This window comes from Mesocricetus auratus, unplaced genomic scaffold (genome assembly GCF_017639785.1).
Source record: "Mesocricetus auratus isolate SY011 unplaced genomic scaffold, BCM_Maur_2.0 Super-Scaffold_4256, whole genome shotgun sequence".
Classification (NCBI taxonomy): Eukaryota; Metazoa; Chordata; class Mammalia; order Rodentia; family Cricetidae; genus Mesocricetus; species Mesocricetus auratus.
In genome coordinates this window covers 88,141,216-88,162,612 of record NW_024429182.1, presented here as the reverse complement: position 1 = coordinate 88,162,612, position 21,397 = coordinate 88,141,216, and the positions used below count along the sequence as shown (strand labels likewise).

The 21,397-nt window shown below is 46.8% G+C and overlaps 1 long non-coding RNA gene across 2 annotated transcripts; it reads left to right on the top strand.

Moving 5' to 3' along the window:
* The first annotated feature begins 966 nt into the window (after positions 1-966).
* On the top strand, positions 967-21,014 carry LOC121143880. Of its 2 annotated transcripts, XR_005881170.1 has the most exons (6): positions 967-1,006; positions 1,902-2,028; positions 6,075-6,133; positions 9,502-9,772; positions 11,504-11,618; positions 20,716-21,014. It is a non-coding gene; the product is annotated as an uncharacterized LOC121143880 (long non-coding RNA). The 2 variants fall into 2 exon arrangements; XR_005881172.1 differs by lacking the exon at positions 6,075-6,133.
* Positions 21,015-21,397: the final 383 nt, after the last annotated feature.

The window sequence follows — 21,397 nt, the reverse complement described above, 5'->3', positions numbered from 1 at the left end:
CAAACATGGAGAAATATCTTTGTCTCAGAACTCACAAACACACTGGGCAAACTGTTTGTTTTCATAACCTTGAACTTTCACATTTAAAAGAAAACATGTACTAGACAAAAGAATTCACTTTGGATGGGAGCCTTCCTCTCTTTGAATGAAAGGAGAGTATCTCAGAGCCTCTGAGCCTGTGTTGGTTTCTCCCAGTGACAGTGTTAAGGGGAGCTAGGACTTCTCCCATGTCTCCTAGGTTGAACTAATGCCTGGTGTGCTTTTCTGGATGTTGAAAGCATCTTGGCGTTGAAATACTACAACACAAGACGCTGAGATGGGTACTTGAATCATGGGTCCACAGGAACAATGAGTCCTAGCCTGTTCTCTGCTTCCTGTTGCTATGATGACAGACCAAGAACAACCTGGAGAAACAAAGGATTTATTTGGCTTCCACTTCGCATCACAGTCCACCTTTGGAGGAAGTCCAGGCAGGAACCTAGAGGCAGGGACTCAAGCAGAGACCATCAGGGGATGCTACTTATCCGCTTGCTTTTAAACTCACATTCATCCACTTTTCTTATACCTCCCAGGATCATCTGCCCAAACATGGTACCTCCCACAGTGAGCTGGGTCCTTCCACATCAAGATAATTCCCCCACAACTTGCCTACAGGCCAATCTGATGGAGGCATTTCCTTAGTTGGAGTTCTCTCTGTAGGAGGAAGTCTGATGCCGCCATTAAACATGTGACTTATTAGAGGCGCATACAGATGAGGTAATAAAAGGGCGGTTTACCACACCGCTAACCACACCCACTTTAGGCAGGACTAAAGACGTATACGGCTGGACGTATACGTACGTAGGCGGAACTACGTCAATAGCCAGGCCCACTTTTGGGCATGGCTAGGGGCGTTACGGGGGGAGGCATAAAAGACAGCGCACAGGAAGTCTCGCTCTCTTTTCCTGGAGTTCGGCTTCCGGTCCGGCCGCTAGCTGAGAACTAGATCCTCTGGGTTTGGTATCTTGTGAGTATTTTCTATATTAAATACTTAGCCTTATTTTCAGTAATTGCGTGTCGAGTATAGTTACAGCGTCCGTTGAAGCCAACACTCTCCTCCAAGGTAACTCTAGTTCACATACTGTTGACAAAAACTATCCAGCACAGTCGCTTACAGGTGCATAGTCCTTGGCAGTACCATGACTCTGCATGTGAGCTGCCATCGTACGGCCCAGAGATTACCTACCTGTGCTTTGAGTTTAGATATAGGGTCTAAGGGGTGCTAGTTGGATAAAAATGATAAAAACAGAGAAGCTATGAGAGGGACCATTATGCAAACTACAAGAGATGGATAAATGAAGTTCACCAAGCACAGAACTGGACTTAGCATCAGCTACTGATGGAGTTCCAAAGACACCAGCCATTCCAAAAAAGGACAGGAAGGTTGGAGTTCAGCTGGTGGAGTGCTTGCCTAGCATGCACAAAGCCCTGAGTTCAGTCCCCAGCACAGAAAACACAAAACAACAACAACAAAAGAAGAAGAAAAAGCCCACAGGTATAGTAGGACATGCCTGTATTGCCAGCACTCACAGGTAGAGGCCAGCCTGGCCTAAAGACACTGTGTCAGTTCATAGAAGTCAGAAGAGTGGGGGAATCCAAGGCCTTAGGAGGAGACTGGTTTTACTTCTCTGGGAGCCCAAAGACTCACCACTGTCCTTAGAGAATTGGTAGGATCCAAAACCACAGTTTAATAATAATATCCGCAGCTCAGTACTCCTTCTTGTGTTCATTCATTTAAGAGATGTTGTTACATGACTCTTCCATTCATGCCATCTGGCAGAGAGGCCCAGCTACCAGCAATAGAAAGGACTCTGTCCTCTACATTCCCCCTTTCACATTTTTTGTCCATTTTTTTCTTAAAGACTTCTGCTGTTGCAAAGCTGGGAGCCTTCACCAAGAGGTTGGAAGACCCTCATCTCCATCTTTACCCCTGAAAATCCAAACACCTGCTATAAAAACCAAATCCAACAAACAACAACAAAAGGCCAGGTATGGTGGTGCACACCTTTAATCCCAGCACTCAGGAGGCAGAGGCAGGTGAGTCTCTGAGTGTGAAGACAGCCTGGTCTTCATAGCAAGTTCTAGGCTAGCCTAGAGCTACATAGTGAGACTGTGACTCAGAACAAAACAAAACAAACCACCACCAGTTGCCCAGCTCCAGCTCCAGCAGCCAAGGATGCTCTGGGTACATTTAGGAGTACTCCGTCATAATAAGGTCCCAGTTACAAACCAAATCATTATTACACCAAAGTTAAGCTTGAGCACCAAATGCATTAACTGAGCTTTCTTCCCAAAATGGTAAGGGGCTATTTTCAGGAATGTGGAGAACCCCCGAGTAGTCACACTAGAAACTTCATTGCACACAATGATGACTTCTCCAAAGCTACATAGTTGAAGACCTCTCCTTAAGTAGTCTGCCCCAGCCTATGTATGCTCTAGCCCCTCCTGGAGACGTCATGTGCAATTGGGGCAATTGTATACAAATGGCTGAGAGGAGCAACTCAAATCTCAGATGAAGATCCCAGGACCGCCCTACCCTTTCCTTCTTTGAGGGAATATCAACTGTCTTCAGGCTTGACGGGTGGACTCTTGTAAGAGGCACAGCTCAGATGATGAAGATGGCAGCTGTTTTGCCAGGAAGATTGTGACTGAGGTCTACTATAATGCTACTGACTCCATGCCCCTCCCTCACTGGTCATAAATGGCCACCTTCCTTATGAGGCCACCTCTGACTGCACCACACACACACACACACACACACACACACACACACTATGCTTTCCAACTTGGCTGGAAAAGAGAAGGGAGGAGTAGTTCCCCAGAAGCAAAGCCCTTAGTGGGTGGTATAATACTTGGCCTTGTTAGAAGAAGAGGTCCCCATTTCTGCGTGAAGCAATGCTATTAAGCAAAGGCCACCTCCAAGTCTTTAAAACACTAAGTCACATAAGTAACTTTATCAACCCGGACTTGTCAAGACAGTCTTAGGCAGCTCAGCCTTGGCATGTGACAAGTAAATTCTAACAGTTGCATCTGAACAGATCAAGAAAGCAAGCTAACAGGGGTGGGGCGGGGTGTTCCCTCCTCACTGACCTGTAAACAGACTTCAGGAAGTCTGTCATCTCTAACAAGGTTTCTGAGAAGCATGCCACTGAAATCTAAGAATGGCCCCAACTCATCGAAGACAAAAATAATGATTAGAGAGCTCATGTAAAATGAAAGTTTTAGAGTCTCCCAAATGCCTGCAAGTTCTCTAAAAAAAAAAAAAAATACTCCATGTAATTACTTGCAGAAGACTACTACAGTGCTCTAAATAAGGAAACAAGGATGAGAACACTTCCTTTCAATCATAAGAATAACAGTTCTGGACTGGGGGATTCTTAGAGGTGGGAGGACCAAATAGAGACGGGACGTTCATGTTTGGCAGGTATCCTCACTGACAGGCAGCTCTCAGAACACCTGCCTGTCTAAGGAACAAGAGACAACCAGTGTCTGACAGGGCTGCTGCAACAGCCTCCACTCTGGCCTCCCTGCCTCCAGCTCTAACATATTAACCCAGTCATTGCACAGAAAACTAGACAGCCAGGCCTGGTGTTGTGGCGCATGCCTTTAACCCCAGCACTCAAGGGGCAGAGGCAGGTGAATCACTGTGAGTTAGAGGCCAGACTGGTCTACACAGCAAGTTCCAGGACAGCCTAGATTGTTACACAGGGAAACCCTGTCTTGGAAAAAAATGAAAGGAAAGAGGGGAGGGAAGAGGAGGGGAGGAGAGGGGAGGAGAGGAGAGGCAAGGCGAGAGAAAAAGGGAAAGGAAAAGAAAAGCCTAGATAATCAACTGTGTGTGTGTGTGTGTGTGTGTGTGTGTGTGTGTGTGTGTGTGTGTGTGTGTGTCTGTACGCGTTGTGACAGGGTCTTTCACTGAACCTGAAGCTTGACTTACTTCTGCCTAGACTGACTAGTCTGAAAGTCTCATGCCCCCAGTGCTGGGGTTATAAGCACATGTGGCCATGTCAGATGGGGCAACTGAACTCAGGTCCTCATGCTTGCACAGCAAGCTTTCTTACCAACTAAGCCATCTCCCTCTCCCTGGTTAATCTTAACATGGGATTTTAATTGTTTTGATTCTGCATATGTGTGTATGAGTAAGTGCGTGCGAGTGCAGATGTCAAAGACACATCACATCAGGCACCAGATCCCTGTAGAGCTAGAGTTACACACAGGTAGTTGTGAGCAAACCAGATGTGGGGACTGGGAACCAGAGCCGGGTCCTATGCAAGAGGAGTGCATTCTCTTAACCACTGCACCATCTCTCCAGGACCCTTAAGACACAGTTTTGATCAGACTGCCCACACAGCATAAATTCCTTTTTAAATGCCACCCATATTGTTTACAGAATAAATTTAAAACCCTCATGCTAAGATCCTACACAACCCAGACCATCTTTCTGCTTTCGTCTCCCTCTTTATCCCTCCAGGATGCCTACCACCACCCCATGCTCAAGCGGCTCCTCAATATTAGCTCATGTGAATGCCTGAAGGTTTTGGCTTCCTGTCTTTGCTTTGCCTGCTCTTCACGCTCCTCCCTCTCTGGACTCATTGAAGTCCCACCCATTCTTCACAACTCCAGACTAATAAGCGCTTCTGACAGCCACTGTGCATGTGTGCGGACTTACGTACATATGTGTGCAGGTGCACACGCATGTGTGTGCAAGTGGAGGCCAAAGGTCAACTTAAAGCATTAGGCCTCTGGAGCTGTTCATCTTATTTTTGAGCCTGGGTTTCACACTGGCCTGGGGCTCACCCATTCAGCTCAGCTGGCTGGCCATTGAGCCCTAGGGATCTGCTTATCTCTGCCTCCCCAGCAAAGGGATTACAAGTGTGTGTCACCATGTTCAGGTTTTGGGAATTGAACTCAGGTCTCTATGCTTACACGACAGCTACTTTACTGACTGAGCCATCTCCCCAATCTCCTCTCTGTTTCTTAGTACCAGCTTTCCTCCAAATAGCCATCACTGTAACTCTCTGCCTATATTTCCATGTGCTTTCCCACACTCTTTTCACCGTGGAGAATGCAAACTTTTAAGTCAGTCATGTACAATGATCTTACCTGTGTATACTTGCTGACATGACATGGAGAGTGTGGTGGTTTCAATAAGAATGGCCCTCACAGACTTATGTATTTGAGTACTTGACCCCTAAGAAGTGGCACTATTAGGAGGTGTGGCTTTGTTGAAGGAAGTGTGTCACTGTGGGGATGGGCTTTAAGGTCTTATATGCTCAAGGTACACCCTGTATACAGTCTGTCCTCTGATGCCTGAAGATCAAGGTGTAGCACACTCAGCTACCTCTCCAGCACCATGTCTGCCTGCATGCCACCATGCTTCCCACCATGACAGTAACAGACTAAACCTCTGAAAACTGTAAACCAGCCTCAATGAAATGTTTTCCTTTATAAGAGTCGCCTTGGAGCCGGGCGTTGGTGGCGCACGCACGCCTTTAATCCCAGCACTCGGGAGGCAGAGGCAGGCGGATCTCTGTGAGTTCGAGGCCAGCCTGGTCTACAAAGTGAGTTCCAGGACAGCCTCCAAAGCTACAGAGAAACCCTGTTCGAAAAACCAAAAAAAAAAAAAGAGTCGCCTTGGTCATGGTCTCTTTACAATAGAAACCCTAACTAAGACAGATAAATACTTGCTGAATCTGAGTTTGGGGTTAGAAGATAAATTGGTGGATCGAGGGTAGTTCCTAAAGGACAGAGCCTTGTCCCAGGTCCTCCACAGGTCAACACAGACTCAAGAGTGAAGACAGGGCTAAGTCACAGCATCCCAGGCTGGGCCACACCCAAGGGTTCACTAACAATCCCGAGGGGCCACCAGCCAGGGGTCTGAACTGCCAGGGCACTGTTGCAATGTTCATAAGCAGATCCTTGACCTGATGAGAGGCAGACATGACAACCGACCAAAGGGCAGGCTACATGGATGCTGATGCCATCAGTAAGCATTCCAAATATTTAAATGTCTCTCTCTTATCCCTGCCTTTCAGCGTGGAGTCTTCCCAAATATGGCTCCCCTTGGAAAAGCAACCATGGCATTAGACTCCAGGTAATGGTATAAAGATATATTGAGGGGCCAAGGATATAGCTCAGATGGTAGAGTGTTCATCTAGTATGCATGGAATTCTAGCGTAGCATAAACTGAGCAAGGTGGTCTGCAGTCCTCGAGGTCCAGCATGATCACCTGGTTCGTGTGTGGCCCACATGACCTTTGGATGCTAACCTGTCTTTATCACCATCCCTACTGCCAGACTCTGCACATGAGCTGCTCTTACTAGGGGTAACTAACATGCAGCTGAACAGAAGAGCTGTCTGAGGGGGTTCCACAAAAAGTCCCTTCGGTGACCAAGGCTTTAGTAAAACTTCTGGAGTGTGCTAATCACTACTATGAGTTGTGCTGTCACCCCAAAACTGACATATGATAGTACCTCAGAACACGACCTTATTTGGGAATAAGGTTGTTGTAGCTGTAGATGTAATTAGCTAAGATGAGATCATTAGAGTGGGCTCTGGCCCAATATGGCTATTAGTTTAAAACAGAAAGGGAAATTCGGGCACTGAGTCCCTCCTAGGGAGAGATAGAAAAGCCATCTAAACCAACCTTCCCTCAGAAGGACCCAGCCCTGCAGTGCTTTCATTCCAGCCTTTAGAAGCATGAGTTAATGGATTTCTACTGTTTAAACCAGTCAGCCTGGGGCGCTTTATTACAGCAATCTTAACACACTAGTGCTACATTAAAAAATTTCTCACTATAAATCACGATTATTTATGCCAGTTATCTTTATATTTGTCTTTACATTAACCCAAATAATTATTAGGTACTTTCACTTGTTCTGCTTGTCCAAATGAGGACTCCAAAGTTCTGAAAGGTTAAGAAATATGCCACTCTCTATGAGTTTGAGGTCAGCCTGGTCTACAGGGCAAGTTTCAGCACAGCCAGGGCTACACAGAGAAGCCCTGTCTAGAAAAAAACCTAAGAGAGAGGGAGGGAGGGAGGGAGGGAGGGAGGGAGGGAGGGAGGGAGGGAGGGAGGGAGGGAGGGAGGCAGGGAGGCAGGGAGGCAGGGAGGCAGGGAGGCAGGGAGGCAGGGAGGCAGGGAGGGAGAGAGATGCAAGGCATTACGTTGCTGAGTCATTATTGGAGCTCTGCTGGCCCTTTCTGGAGTCTTGTTCTTTGCTCCTTGTCCCATAGAAGAGATTCCTTGTGGGTAATGCTGCCATGTGTCTCAACACTCACCATCTTTAAGACCAGCTCTAGGAGATCTGAGGGCAACTACACTCCAGTGCGCACACACACACACACACCACGGCCTGGCAACCACAGACTTCATGTGGTCATGCTATCAACACAAATGGGCTTCCTGCTCATGTTGCTGAGGACATGCAGCTTGTGTGACTGCTCTAAGATGGTCACACAAGAGCTGGGGTGGTAAGGGATGGCAGGGGAAACCTAGATGGCAGCAGGAGTCAGGAAGATGATGCAACCGAATGTAACGGCTTGCACTGTGCTGAGAACGAAGCCGAAGTACGTATGAAAGGGAAATAAGGGATAGGGAAGAGTGGCAGGGGCTCTACCATCTGCACAGGTGAGACCAGCTAGGGAGATCGTGTCAAAGTCCCCTTGAATAAAGGAGGCTTGGAGATTTTTATCTGTGCCCACAAATATTTATGTGGGGCACTTTGGAGTCTGGCACATTCCTGAGCATGCTTAAGATATATGCTCAATTTAAGATCATACATCAAAAGGAAAAATGGGGGCTGGGAACACCCCTGGGTATTTTTAGTTTGTGTCAAAAGATGACAGTGGCCTTGGTGCTGGGCCTGGTGTTGGGCCTGTTCCTGGTGGCCTGTGCAGTTTTAAGAACAGTCTACTAACTACAGGCCATAAATAAGGGCTAAAGAATGTCTTTGCAGATGTCCCAGAAAGGGTTTCAACTGCCACTAAAAGAGAGGGGACTTTGAAGACGAAATAATAGGTGACATTTTCCTCCCTCCCAACCAGGCTGTCTTACTTAGCTGCTAACAGTTAACCAGTGCTAATGGCCTCGTAGACTAGGCCTAAGCTGTGTAGAGTGAGCTGGGTACCAGGGGAAGGCCATAAGAATCCAGGGTGGGCAGAAAACAGCTCAGCAGTTGTGTGGAATGGAGAATAGGGGTGTGGGGGTTAAAAGGGAGTATAGAAATGGAGCATCTAGGACTCAAGAGGGCAGAAAAGCTTCAGCTCAAAGACAGGATGACCTCAGGGCTGGCCAGATGGTCAGGTGACGAGCATCCCTCAAGGAAGATATGACTGGTCTTGGGGGCTGACCCACTTGGGGCTTGGTTGGGTGGGAATGAAGTGTAGTTGGAAGGAAATAACTCCCTTACAAATAGAAAAAAAAAAAGAGGGACCTATGCTTGGTGATCCACCCAAAATCACATGATGAGCTTACATTCATGCATTTTCATGTGTCCTTGGTTCAATTTTAAGGTCAGCGTCTTGCCAAAACATGACTCCTTGATTTCTCCTCTGACTCCAGGCCAGATAGCGTACTGACGGACCCAGAGGATTGCCCAAGCCACTTCCGGGGGTTGGACGGGTTTGGGGTGTTGTATCTCCTATCAACTGGCCACAAGTGCTTCCCTGAGTGTCTGAGGTCTCAGATATGGGCTTGTAGACTCACTAGCTGGGGCCAGGGCCAGCCTGCAGGAAGCTGGTGGTGGGGATGTGGAGAGTCAGAAGGATCAGAAGCTCAAGACCAGCTTAAGCTGGTACAGAGAACCTGAAACCCTGTCTAGAAAACAAACAGCAACAACAACAGGATAGAAAATAAACAGTAAAACCTATCACAAATCTGAGTCTCCACTTCCTACCCTACATACATGAAATTTAGTCACTCCTGTAGACCAGTGCCTCAAAACATAAAATCACACCCAGTGTGTGCACAGTCTTTGTGGAAACAGGAAGCTAAGGTCCTGGGAAAGGATGTTACAATATAGCACCTGGACTGGCACCATCCAGGGCCCTTCTGCCTCTCGCTACATTTCTGTTCACCTCTTCAGGCACGTCTTAGTGACTCCTTTACACACACACACACACACACACACACACACACACACACAGAGAGAGAGAGAGAGAGAGAGAGAGAGAACATCTCAGCAACTGAAGTCTCTCCATCCCTCTTGGATTGCTTAGCTGAAGGAAGTAAAGTCCTCTCTGGCCGGAGTCAGCCAGTCCAGAGTCACAACAGGGATTAAGCATCTTACAGAATCACTAGAAGGGATTTAGAAAACAGTTTAGGCTGAGCTTTCAACAAGGCTCCCAGAAGACCACCAAGCAAGCAGCAGGGCCCCTCTAACCAGGATCTGACCTTCTCCAGAGCCAATGCTGCCATAGGCACCCGACTAAATGTGCACCCCTTGCTTCCCAATGCCCAAGCTGGTGGCTGGAGGAGGATGTCTGCCTGTACACTCAGAGGAAGGCCAAGAAGCCCCACCATTGCAAGGCCAGTGGGCAGTGCAGGAGCAGAAGTGTGGCCTCTGATCTCCACAGTGCTTCAAAATCCCCTGAGGCGTCCCAGCTGTATGGGATCATGGGAAATGAAGGTTTTAGCTTTCCAGTCTTTGCTGTATTGTAGAAGTCCAGATGGCAAGAAACTGAAGAAAGCTTCCAGGCAACAGCTAGGAAGGAATCAAAGTCCACAACACACGTGAGTAAACTCAGTATGTCCCCAGTCACATAATGACTACGCCATAGGTGACATCTTGATCCTATCTGTGGAAACTCGAACCAGGACCAGGTGAGCTGGGCCAGAGTCCTGAATGTGGAAAGTTTTGAGAATCTGGGTCAGATGGGCATAGATTCTGAGGCACTTCCCTTCACGGTATCCTCAGCTCCATTATGGGACACAGCTGCCCCCGTGCAGAAAGATGAGAAAGAAGAGGTGTACTTGCCTTGTGTAGTTCCTTGTCAGACCTGAGAGAATATGGACCTGAGTCAGATCCCCTAGTCTACCTAGAGGTTGATGTACCCACCTTGAGATGTGAAACACATGCGGGCACACACACACCCACACACACACACACACACCCATGCATATACTCACAAACAAGCACACACATGCACACACCACACACACATGCATATACACACAGGCACACACACGCACACATACATATACACACAAACAGACACACACACCATACATACATACATACATACATTCACACATGCATACACATACACACACATACATACATACACACAAGCAGGCACACACACACCACACATACATACATACATTCACACATGCATATACACACACACATACACACACATATGCATATACACACAGGCACACACATACATGCACACACCACACGCACACATACATATACACACAAACAGACACACACACCATACATACATACATACATACATACATTCACACATGCATACACATACACACACATACTTACATACATACAAACAGGCACACCCACACACCACACACACACACATACATACATACATACATTCACACAAGCATACACACACATACATACATACATACATGCACACAGACACACACGCGCACACATATACACACAAACAAGCACACACATGCACACACCACACACACATACACACATACATACATTCACACATGCATACACATACACACACATACATACATACACACAAGCAGGCACATACACACACCACACATACATACATATATACATTCAAACAAGTATACACACACATACATACATACCTACATACACACAAACAGACACACACACACCACACACATACATACATGCATTCACACACACACACACACACACACACACACGCAGAGGCACACCCTCCACCTAGCGGACACCATCTCCCTTGCTCTGAGACAGGAGCAGTGGTAAGAAGCCTGCTTCCCATGGCCCCAGAGTGAGGAAAAGGTGAGAGTGAGACAAGGGGGTACCTCAAGTTCTAGGTTTCCTAGGTTACGGGAGATATGCCCTGTTAGCTCATGCAGGGTCAGGGTGCCAAGAGAATCAGTCTCCATAAGCGCATGCCCTGTGTACCTCTCCTGCCCCCTCACTCACCTACTCCAAGAGTAGGCCTAGCACACACTATCCCTGGGGGCCTTGGCCAGGCACGGTGGGCAGGCTTCCTGCCGTGTCCTGTTTGAGTGTCAGGTCGGATATGAAAGGGCTCGGACTCTCTGGGAACCAACTCTTTTATGCCGGGTGTATTAGCCAGTCACGTGGCTTGTTGTTGTAACAGGAATAACTGACCAGAGCAGCTTAAGGAAGGAAGTCTTTATTTTGGCTCACAGTTCGAGAGGTTTCTCATGACGGTGAAGGCACCAGTCGTGGGATGAACCTCCTTGGTTAACTCTCTCCAGAAACACCAGACACACCAGCGGTGTATCTCCTAGGTACCTCTAAGTCCAGTCAACTTGGCAGTAAAGATCAACATCAGGCTGTCTGGATTCAGAAGACTTCAGCCATTTCCTGATGTCTCCATGGGGCCACCAGCCTTCTGCCCATGTGGTAAGAACTCTTCCTTCTTTCCCACCAACAGTCGGTACCAGAGGCAGCATGTGACTCAGCCAGCTCCATTGCCCACCAACCTGCCCCCACAAGGGGAAGAATTAAAAGGAAGAGTTGTCCATGCACTGCCTCCCTGCTTCCTCTCGGACTGATGTGGCATTTTTTTTAATGAAAAAAGGACTCCAGGGGCCTTCAAGCCTGCTCAGAGCTGTGTATCTTATGCAGTGTGGGAACAGCTGCTCATTAGGAGTCAGGCACTGACTAGACTTTACTTGTGGTCTTTTGGTTGGACCTCACCAAGACCCAAGGAAGTAGCTCTCCTGTCCAGTCCTGAAACTCAAAACTTGCTAGATTGCTGTACTCTTGATGTTGTAGAGCAAATAAATCATGGCCCTAGAACTTAAACCCATAGTTGGGCTCCAAGTCTAGATGCCCAGTTCCTGTGCTACAAGCCTATTGGGTCTATTTCCTTCCTTCCTTTCTTTCTCCCTTCCTTTTTCCTTTCTTTTCCTTCCTTCCTTTCTTTCTTTCTCTTCCTTCCTTCCTTCCTTTTTTCCTTTCTTCCCCTCTCTCTTTCCTCCTTCCTTTTGTGTATGTGTGTGTGTGTGTGTATTTATGTGTGTGTGTGTTGATGTGGGTGGTTGTTTATGAGAGTGGCTGTTCATACAAGTGGGTATTCATGTGGGTGAGTATTTGAGTAGGTAGATATTTGTGTGGGTAGGTGTTCATGTGGGTGGGTGTTCATGTGGGTGGGTATTCATGTGGGTGAGTATTTGAGTAGGTGGATGTTCCTATGAGTGGGTGTTTATGTGGGTGGGTATTCATGTGGGTGGGTGTTGGTTAAGTGTGAGATCATGTGAGTGTACACACATGTGGAAGCCAAACTACAATCTCAGGTGTCATTCCTTGGGAGAATATTGTTTTTTGTTGATTTTCAAGGTTTACTTATTTGTATTTCATATGTATGAGTGTTTTGCTTGCATGTCTGTGTACCAGGTGTTTGCAGTACTAAACAAGGCCAGTAGAGGGTGCTGAATCACCTGGAACTGAAGTTACGGATAGCTGTGAGCTGCAATGTGAGTGCTGGGAATCAAATCTAGGTCCTCTGAGGCACTGGGCTGTTTCTCCAGCCTTCCTTCTATCATGATTTTTAAGACAAGGTCTTTCACTGGGACCAGGGGCTGGCCTAGTGGTCTAGTCCTGACTTTGTGTCCCCAGATTACAAGTGTGCACTATCACACCCAGATCTTTTAAACAAGGGTTCTGGGGCTCAGACTCGGATCCTCATGCTCTGAGCACTTCACCAGCTGAGCTATGGCCTCAGCCAAGAAAATGGCTTTCTAAGGCCCAACTGCTTCCCCTACCTACTGCAATTAGAATCCACTGTGAGAGGCCATCCTCCCTGCTCCCTCCAGAATTCCTGTGAAAAGTTAATAGACAAGACTATTTGAGGTCTTAGTTCTTCACAAACCCTTTCTCTTCCCAAAAGCCTACCCAAAGCAGACCATACACAGGAGTTAGGGCACCCAAGTTCAGTCATTTCACTCAGAAGAGGCACCAACAAGCTTTTGAGTCAAAGGACCCTGGACTGAAAACTGAGCTCCACTATGTGTTAAGTGGAAGACACCACTCTGAGACATCTTCATCATCTGTCTACAAAGTGGGATAAGTAAGGTTCACTTCTTGGGGTAAAGGCTGGCAGTGGGGTCTACTGCCCACCTAACCCAAAGGCACTGCCTTGAATCTCATCTCAGCCTCTACAAGAAATTAAGATCCACATAGAGAATCATTCTTCTCCAGGCCTGAATTGCGTCCCTTTCCGTAGAAGGCAGAGAGGCTGCTATGGGTCCTAGTTTACATTCTTCTCCTCCATGAAGTTTCAAGGACTGTGCCTGTGCTCACACTGAGGATCAACAGGCCCAAAGACAGAAAGGAAGGGGAGAGGCTGGGCCTGCTCCAGGCCTTCCCATCAAGAGTTCTGACAGAGCATGACTGTGGCGGCACACGACTTCAGCCCCCTCTCTTGGGAGGCAGAGGCAGATAGATCTCTGTGAGTTAGAGGCCAGCCTGGTCTACAAAGCTACACAGAGAAACCCTGTGTGGAAAAATAAAAAATAAAAAAGTGAAAGTTCTGACAGGAGTTGCTGCTCATTGGGAATCCTGGATAGAAGAGACAGAAAGCAGAGTGTGACTGATTTAAAAACCACGGCAACATAATAATGGAATCTAAAGTCCAGAGGTGGCACAGGATGTTCTCAGTATGGGGCAGGGGCATTGCCGACCCTATCTGTAAGTCTCTCATCCACATATCCCCATCAGCTTTTTCTAACCCGGCCTTTTCGGGGGAAACATTAATAGTCCTCTGCCTCCACAGCTCCTTTGCTTCCTCGTTCAATCTTAAAACAGTTGCAGTCATCAAGGCAATATCAAGCGGCTGGGGTTGCAATGGTGCTGGTCCGCAGCTGGGGACTGAGAAGTGACTTCTCAGGGACTTAAGTCACACATTAGTGCACGCAGGTGGCGTGTGGATCTGTGTGTTTATGCAAAGTGGATGAGTTTGAGAAACCAAAATCCTGGACTAAGCAGTTTCCTGGAAGGACCTTGAACTCTGGTCGCTGCTGCTGAGACCTTGATGGCCCCCAGGAACCTCCGCAAAATCAGTTTCCCCAGCAGTGCCTATAATAGGTTGGACAAAAGGAAAACCAATTCAGAGAACAAAAGAAACGAAGTTATTTCTGAACAAGTATGTCCTAGGACTACTTTCAACCTTCCTAGCTCCCCGCTTGGCTGTAGCAAACGGGGCCTCAAATCCAACTTGTAGTCACCATTCCACCTGGGTGGGTGGGGATCGAGAGTGGGGAGGGCAGCCTCTTCATAGCTCCCACCCCACCCCACCCCCACCGGTCTTCCCATCTCGTTTTTCCAGGAACTCACAGGAAGATACTGACACTCAGTGCTGATACAGCACATCTCAGCACAGTAGTAAGGCTGCTCAAACTATCTACAAGAGTACTTTGAAGAACTGGAGATGCCCAGACTGTTGCTCAACCCAGGACCTGAGGGAGGATCCCGGAATCCCGGCCCTGAGCGGCCCTCTGCTGCCCCCTGCTGGGTCCTGGCTTACACATTCACCTAGCAACCGTCCTAAAACAGGCTTGCCCACCTTTTTACCCACCCATCACTACTCAGTATGCTGGAAGCTGTGAGAAGTCACTTTCTTGTTCCAAGGATCCTGTCCTCAATGTGTTCCTTAAAAAAACGAAAAGGGGGGCTGGAGAGATGGCTCAGTGGTTAAGAGCACTGGCTGCTCTTCCAGAGGACCTGAGTTCAATTCCCAGCACCCACATGGCAGCTCACAGCTGTCTATAACTCCTGTTCCAGGGGAGCCTATGCCCTCAAACAGATATATGTGCTGGCAAAACACCAATATACATAAAATAAAAATAAATAAAATGTTTTTTAAAAAACCGAAAAAGACTGAAAAGGTAGAGGTGCAGTGGCGGCGCATGCCTTTAATCTTAGCAGGGGGGTGGCAGAGGCAAGTGGATCTCTGAGTTTGAGGCCACCCTAGTCTACAGAGTGAGTTCCAAGACAATCAGGGCTACACAGAGAAACCCTGTCTCGAAAAACAAAAACAACAACAAAACCCAAACCAAAATGAACAACAACAAAAAAGTAGAAAAGGGTTAAAGCTACAGAGTCCCAGTCAATCCATTCATGAATCATACTGTACGCCTGCTATTTGTTAGATACTAAGTGTCAGAACTAAGGATAAGAAAAGGAACAAAAAAGAAACAATCCCTAGAGCATCTTGCCCTGAATCAACACGACAGTGAATCAGGCTGAAAATAAGAATCTGTGTGCAGGGTGGGGGTAAGAAGAGGCAACCGACTGGTAAGGGGGCAGGGGACAATGGGACAGAGGCAAGGGTTCGGGGGAGATGAAGACAGGAGCACGGGAGGACCAGCCTGAGCAGTGGGTGGGATGGACACTGGCCTGTCCCCTAAGAGCACTGGAAGCCATGGAAGGCTGCAGGGCAAGGATGGGAGAATGTGCCTGTCTCTCTGCTCCTGCCCCTGGCTGACCTTTCCTCCTCCGGGCCCTGGGAACCGGCATTCCTCCGTGTTTGTCTGCGGCTTTTTTCTGTCTACACTCTCTTGCCCCATTGTTCTGAGTCTAAACAACATTCACAAGTGGGCTGGTGTCTCATGTGGACCTCTCTGCAGGCTACACGACATAAACTCTTTTCTGCCTGGTTTTGAGTTTCCTAGGCAAGACCTTAACATCTCCACCCCACACTCGCCATTTAATGCTGATCTCCTCCCCTTCACTCCAAACCCCATTTCTTTAAACTTTTTGATTAGCACACAGAGAAATGAGTTGTACTGCCACATGTTCATACACATATGTTATTGTACCTTACTTATTCACCCCACATTCACTGCCGTCCCCCATTCCACAAAGCCCCCCTTTGCTGGTTCCTTTCCTCTCCCCACATGGTCCCCTTCTGCTTTTGTGACACTCATGTTCCATCATCCTCAATTGCCTGACACCATGCCCTCACCTTGATTGCTTCCTTAAGAGCATGTCACACATACATACATACATACATACATACATACATACATACATACACACACCCCAAAACAAATTTTTAATCTAGGTTTTGTTTCTAACTGAAAATATATAGTATTTATCTTTCTATGGCTTATTTTGATTAACATAATTTTTCTAGTTCCATCTACTGAAAAATGTCAAAATATCTTTCTTCTTTACAACTGAACATAATCCTACTGTGTATATGTGTCATTCTTCCTTTTTCTATGCATCTGTTGATGGACTATAAAACCCAGAGGCCTTAAAGAGGGAAGGCAATAAATTGGCACAAATAGCAATATTATTTAGGTATTAAAAGAGAAAATTATTCAAAAGACTAACTTTCGAACCAGAATATCTCCTCTGGTATAATTGAAGAAATTAAAATAGTTTGTTTTTGTTTAGCAAACTGGCAAAAAAAAGAAAAACAACCCACCCTTCTCTGGTGCCAGTAGGACTCCCCTCCTCTCACTGAGGGTGCAGGCAGAGCAAATGTGTGCATTCTCTCTCTCTCTCTCTTCCCCGGCCCCAGACAGGGAGGCAGGGTTTCTGAGATGGGGTTCCATCTGTCCTGGAACTAGCTCTGTAGCCCAGGCTGGGCTCTAATTCACAGAGATCTGCCTGCCTCTGCCTCCCAAGTTTAGAGGTGTGTGATACTACTGCCTGGCACATTCATTCTTTTTCTACTGCCTGGGGGGTCAAACCCAGGAACGTATGCTTGCCAAGAGTATAAGCCACATTCACAGCCTGATGCATCAAACTGCAGTTTCATTTTAGAATCTATATCAAAATTTAAAAGGTATATATCCATTCACATAGCAAATAATTTAGTTTTGTTTGTATTATACTTAAATACACATGGAGATATATGTAGACACTATCTGTCTTTGTTAGGGTTTCTGTTGCTGTAACAAAACACCAAGACTAAAAGGCGAGTTGGGAGGAAAGGGTTTATATGGTCTACACTTCCAGATCATAGTCCATCACTGGAGGAAGTCAGAGCATGACCTCAAGCAGGGCTGGAACCTGGAAGCAGGAGCTGATGCAAAAGCATGGAGGAGTGCTGCTTATCGACTTGCCTTCCCTGGAGTGCTCACCCTGCTTTCTTACAGAACCCAGGCCTACCAACCCAGGGGTGGCACCACCCACCATGGGCTGGGCACTCCCCCACTGATCACTGAATAAGAAAATGACTTACAGCTGGATCCTTGGAGGCATTTCCCCAGCTGAGGTTCCTTCCTCTCTGGTGACTCTAGCTTGTGTCAAGTTGACACACAAAACCAGCCAGTGTACTATCCTTGTTTGTGTAGAGGGTTCTTCTTTGATACGAGCAAAATGCAAAGTACACATCAAAGTATGCAAATGAAGGCCTGGAATAATGGCTCAGCCAGCAAGAGCACTTGCCCCACAACCGTGAAGACCATAGTTCAGATCCCAGGACCCACATAAACCAGATATGGCCCTGCCAATGCGGAGGCAGGAGAATCGTTGGAGCTCTCTGGGTACCAGCCAGGCTGAAACTGAAAAGCTGGGTGACTTGAGTTGATAACTGATCACACCTGCATGTTGGAGCTTCCATGAAAGTCTCCAAACCATACTATCCAGATGACGGCCGAGATGCCTGGATACTAGGGGTGGAGTACCTTAGGAGGATGCAGAAGCCCAGCACCCTTCTCTACCATACCTTGTCCAGAGGTTCTTTTTCTCGCTATTAATCTTTTTCACTTGCTTTTCAACCATAAGCAGCCTGTAGTTTAGTGTGGCTCTAAGTTTGTGAGCTTCTTTCACAAGGTGATGGACCTGGAGGCAGCGGCACTGGAACCCCCAGTTTATAGCTGAAGTCAGAAGTGTTGGTTCACAACTTAGAACTTGAGATCTGCAGCTGAAAGAGGTAACAGTCTTGAGCCATAATCTGGTCTGTGGCTCTATCTCCAGAAGATAGTGTTCAAAATGAGTCAAATTAATAGGACTCCCAGATGGGGTCTTCAGAGAATTCACTAATTCATGGGAAACACCTCACACACATTTTAGTGACTGGAAGTGTCTATGTTGGATAGTAAGTAGGGAAAGAAAAAAAACATTGTATATGTCAGCAATCTCAGCATTTGGGAAGTGTTGCTCGGAGAATCAGAGGTCATCTTCAGCGGCTTAGCTGTGTAATGAGACTTTGCCTTAAGCAGCAAAACAAGAAGTCAGGTGAGGTGGGTCACACCTGGAACCCAGGCACTTAGGAGGCTGAGAGAGAAGGAGCTGGACTGAGAGGCCAGCCTCAGGGTACATAGCAAATCTGAGATTATTCCAACCTATAAGAGACCCTCCCTTGGGCTAGAGAGATGGCTCAGTGATTAAGAGCACTGCTGCTTTTCCAGAAGACCTGGGTTCAATTTCTAGTACCCCACATGGAAGCTCACAACTTTCTGTAACTCCATTTCCAGGGGACACCTTTACACCAATGCACATAAGTTAAATGAGAGAGAGAGAGAGAGAGAGAGAGAGAGAGAGAGAGAGAGAGACAGAGAGAGAGAGAGAGAGAGAGAGAGAGAGAGAGAGAGAGAGAGAGAGAGAGAGAGAGAGAGAGAGAGAGGAGAGCCTCCCTCAAGAAACTAAAACACAGCTGGGTGTGGTGGTGCACGCCTTTTAATTTCAACACTTGGGAGACAGAGGCAGGTGCATCTCTGTGAGTTTCAGGACATCCTGAACTACACAGAAAGACTGACAGACTTTTCAGACTACATAGAAAAACCCTCTCTGGAAAGAGAAAAAGAGGAGGGAGGAAGGGAGGAAACTAACACAAACAAACAAGTATTCCTGAATGCAGAGGGAACTAGACAAAGCTTCATCTAGACAGATAAAGTTACTTTAACAGATATAGCCTGGATCTGAAGACAGAAAATCCTTTCTGTTCTGTGTTCTTGGACAATTCAGTGAACTTTCTAAGCTTTAGGTCCTTCACCTGAAACAGGAACAGTCACTCTCACTTTTGGAGTTCTTACACAAATTGGACATACTGTGTGCTGAATGCCTGCCACAAGACCATTTTTTCTACTGTCTGACTCAACAATCCTCCATCCCTAGGCTCTCAAAGTGTGGGCCCTGGACCAGCAGCATCAGTATCAGCTAGAGACTCAATAAAAATGAACATTATCCACTCCTAAGAATCAGACATTGGGGAGCCATTCAGAAATCTGGGTTTAACTCACCCCCAGTACAGCCTGCTACAGTGTCAGATTTGACCAACAGAGCTCTCAGAGACAGGTTTATCTCTGAAACACTTTCCCTAAACCTTAAAAGGTTCTTCTATCTGAGCAGTGGCACACACCTGTGATCCCAGCACTTTGGAGACTGAGGCTAGAGGATCTCTATGAGTTTGAGGCCAGCCTGGTCCACATAGTGAGTTCCAGGACAACTAGGCCTGTGTAGAGACACCATATCTCAAAAAACAAACAAAGAGATCCCCTTCCATCCCATCATAATAGAAAGTTATTTTAAAATGCTATTAATGTTGGAAGAGAATCTTTCCAAACAAAGCAAAAAGACTTGAAATAAAAATAGTGCTGACATTTAAATCCCAATGCCTTTTAAAACTATCTTTGTAAACAGGTTTGCTGTATGGGAGCAGCCTGCCCTGCCGCAAAGGCATGTCAGTATGACCCGGACTTGAACTCTCCTTGGCCAAAACTCACGGATAAGTTGGCAAGGTTTACTACTCTGCTTAACAGTAATTTCACTGCCACAAATTCCATAGTCAAGTTGGCTTTTCACATAATTGATGGAATAAGCAGGTACCATAGCTGGGAAAGAATTTCGTAAGGCATTGTATTATTCTTTAGGCATAAAATCACACTTGGGGGATAAGCAAAAAGAGTCCTCACTGGCCGGGCGTTGGTGGCGCACGCCTTTAATCCCAGCACTCGGGAGGCAGAGGTAGGAGGATCTTTGTGAGTTCGAGGCCAGCCTGGTCTACAGAGCGAGTTCCAGGACAGCCTCCAAAGCCACAGAGAAACCCTGTCTCGAAAAACCAAAAAAAAAAAAAAAAAAAAAAAAAAGAGTCCTCACTGAAGAGCAAGTTGATTCGTTTTGTTTTGTCTTGTCTTGTTTTGTTTTGTTTTTCTCTGCCATAACAAGTCCCAGAATTCAGTGGTATGCTTTTAGTTTTCCTTTTTACCTGTATGGGTGTTTGCTTACATGTATGTCTATACACCACATACATGCCTGCTGCCTACAGAGAGCAGAAGGTATCAGATGCCCTGGAACTAGAGTTACAGAGGGTAGTGGGGCAGCCCAGTGTTCACCATACTGGGAACCACACTTTTGACACGTTTTGGCTGGATTTTAGCGGGAGGCTTCCTAGAACAGAAGTAATGCACAGCAGACAGCAAAGAATTTAAGTTTCAGTGGTGGATCTACTCGTCGCCGGCCTTAAAGCATATTCTTATCAAGATTCTATTCTGCTTGAAATCTGTTTAAGACTTTTTAAAACTTTTTTACTTCCCTCCTTCAGAAACCTTCAATAGTAAAGCCTTTAAAAGGAGAAGAGAGCGATCGAGTGGCTCTCTGGATACAAGGAAAGCAGGGGAGAAGCGCTAAGAGGCTGTCCCACTTTGAGTGAGAGAGAATGCAAAGGACACACAGCCAGTGGATGACGTGGGCACAGCATCCACCAAACATGACGCTTCATGTCACTTTCCCGTCACCTGGAGACAGACGTGACTGCTGCCTACCTGCTGTCACCTGCACCACAGACAGACTCACTGCTCATGTCATGTCTGAAAAAATAAATGACTTTCAGTAGTATCCATAGCCGGCTGGTTGCTATTACTCAATTACTACCAGAGGAAATAAGGATCAACCAAAGAGGTTAAGGGACCTGCCCGGGCATTCTGAGGACAGCACCCACTTAAGGACCATTTCTACATTTACCCAGTGGCTTGGGAAGAAGTCCCAGACAAGGCAAACCAACCTGAGACACAGACCTGTGCAAACACCATTTTATTCTTTTTGAAAAAGGTTTATTTCATTTTAAAAAATCTCAATTCTTCTTCCCCTCTCTTCCCTCCCCTCCCCCCACTCCCGATATGTGTGTGTGTGTGTGTGTGTGTGTGTGTCCAGGTGACTTTGGAAGCCAGAAAAGGCCATCTGATCCCCTTTGGAACTGGAGTTAAAGATAGTTTTGAGTCACTATG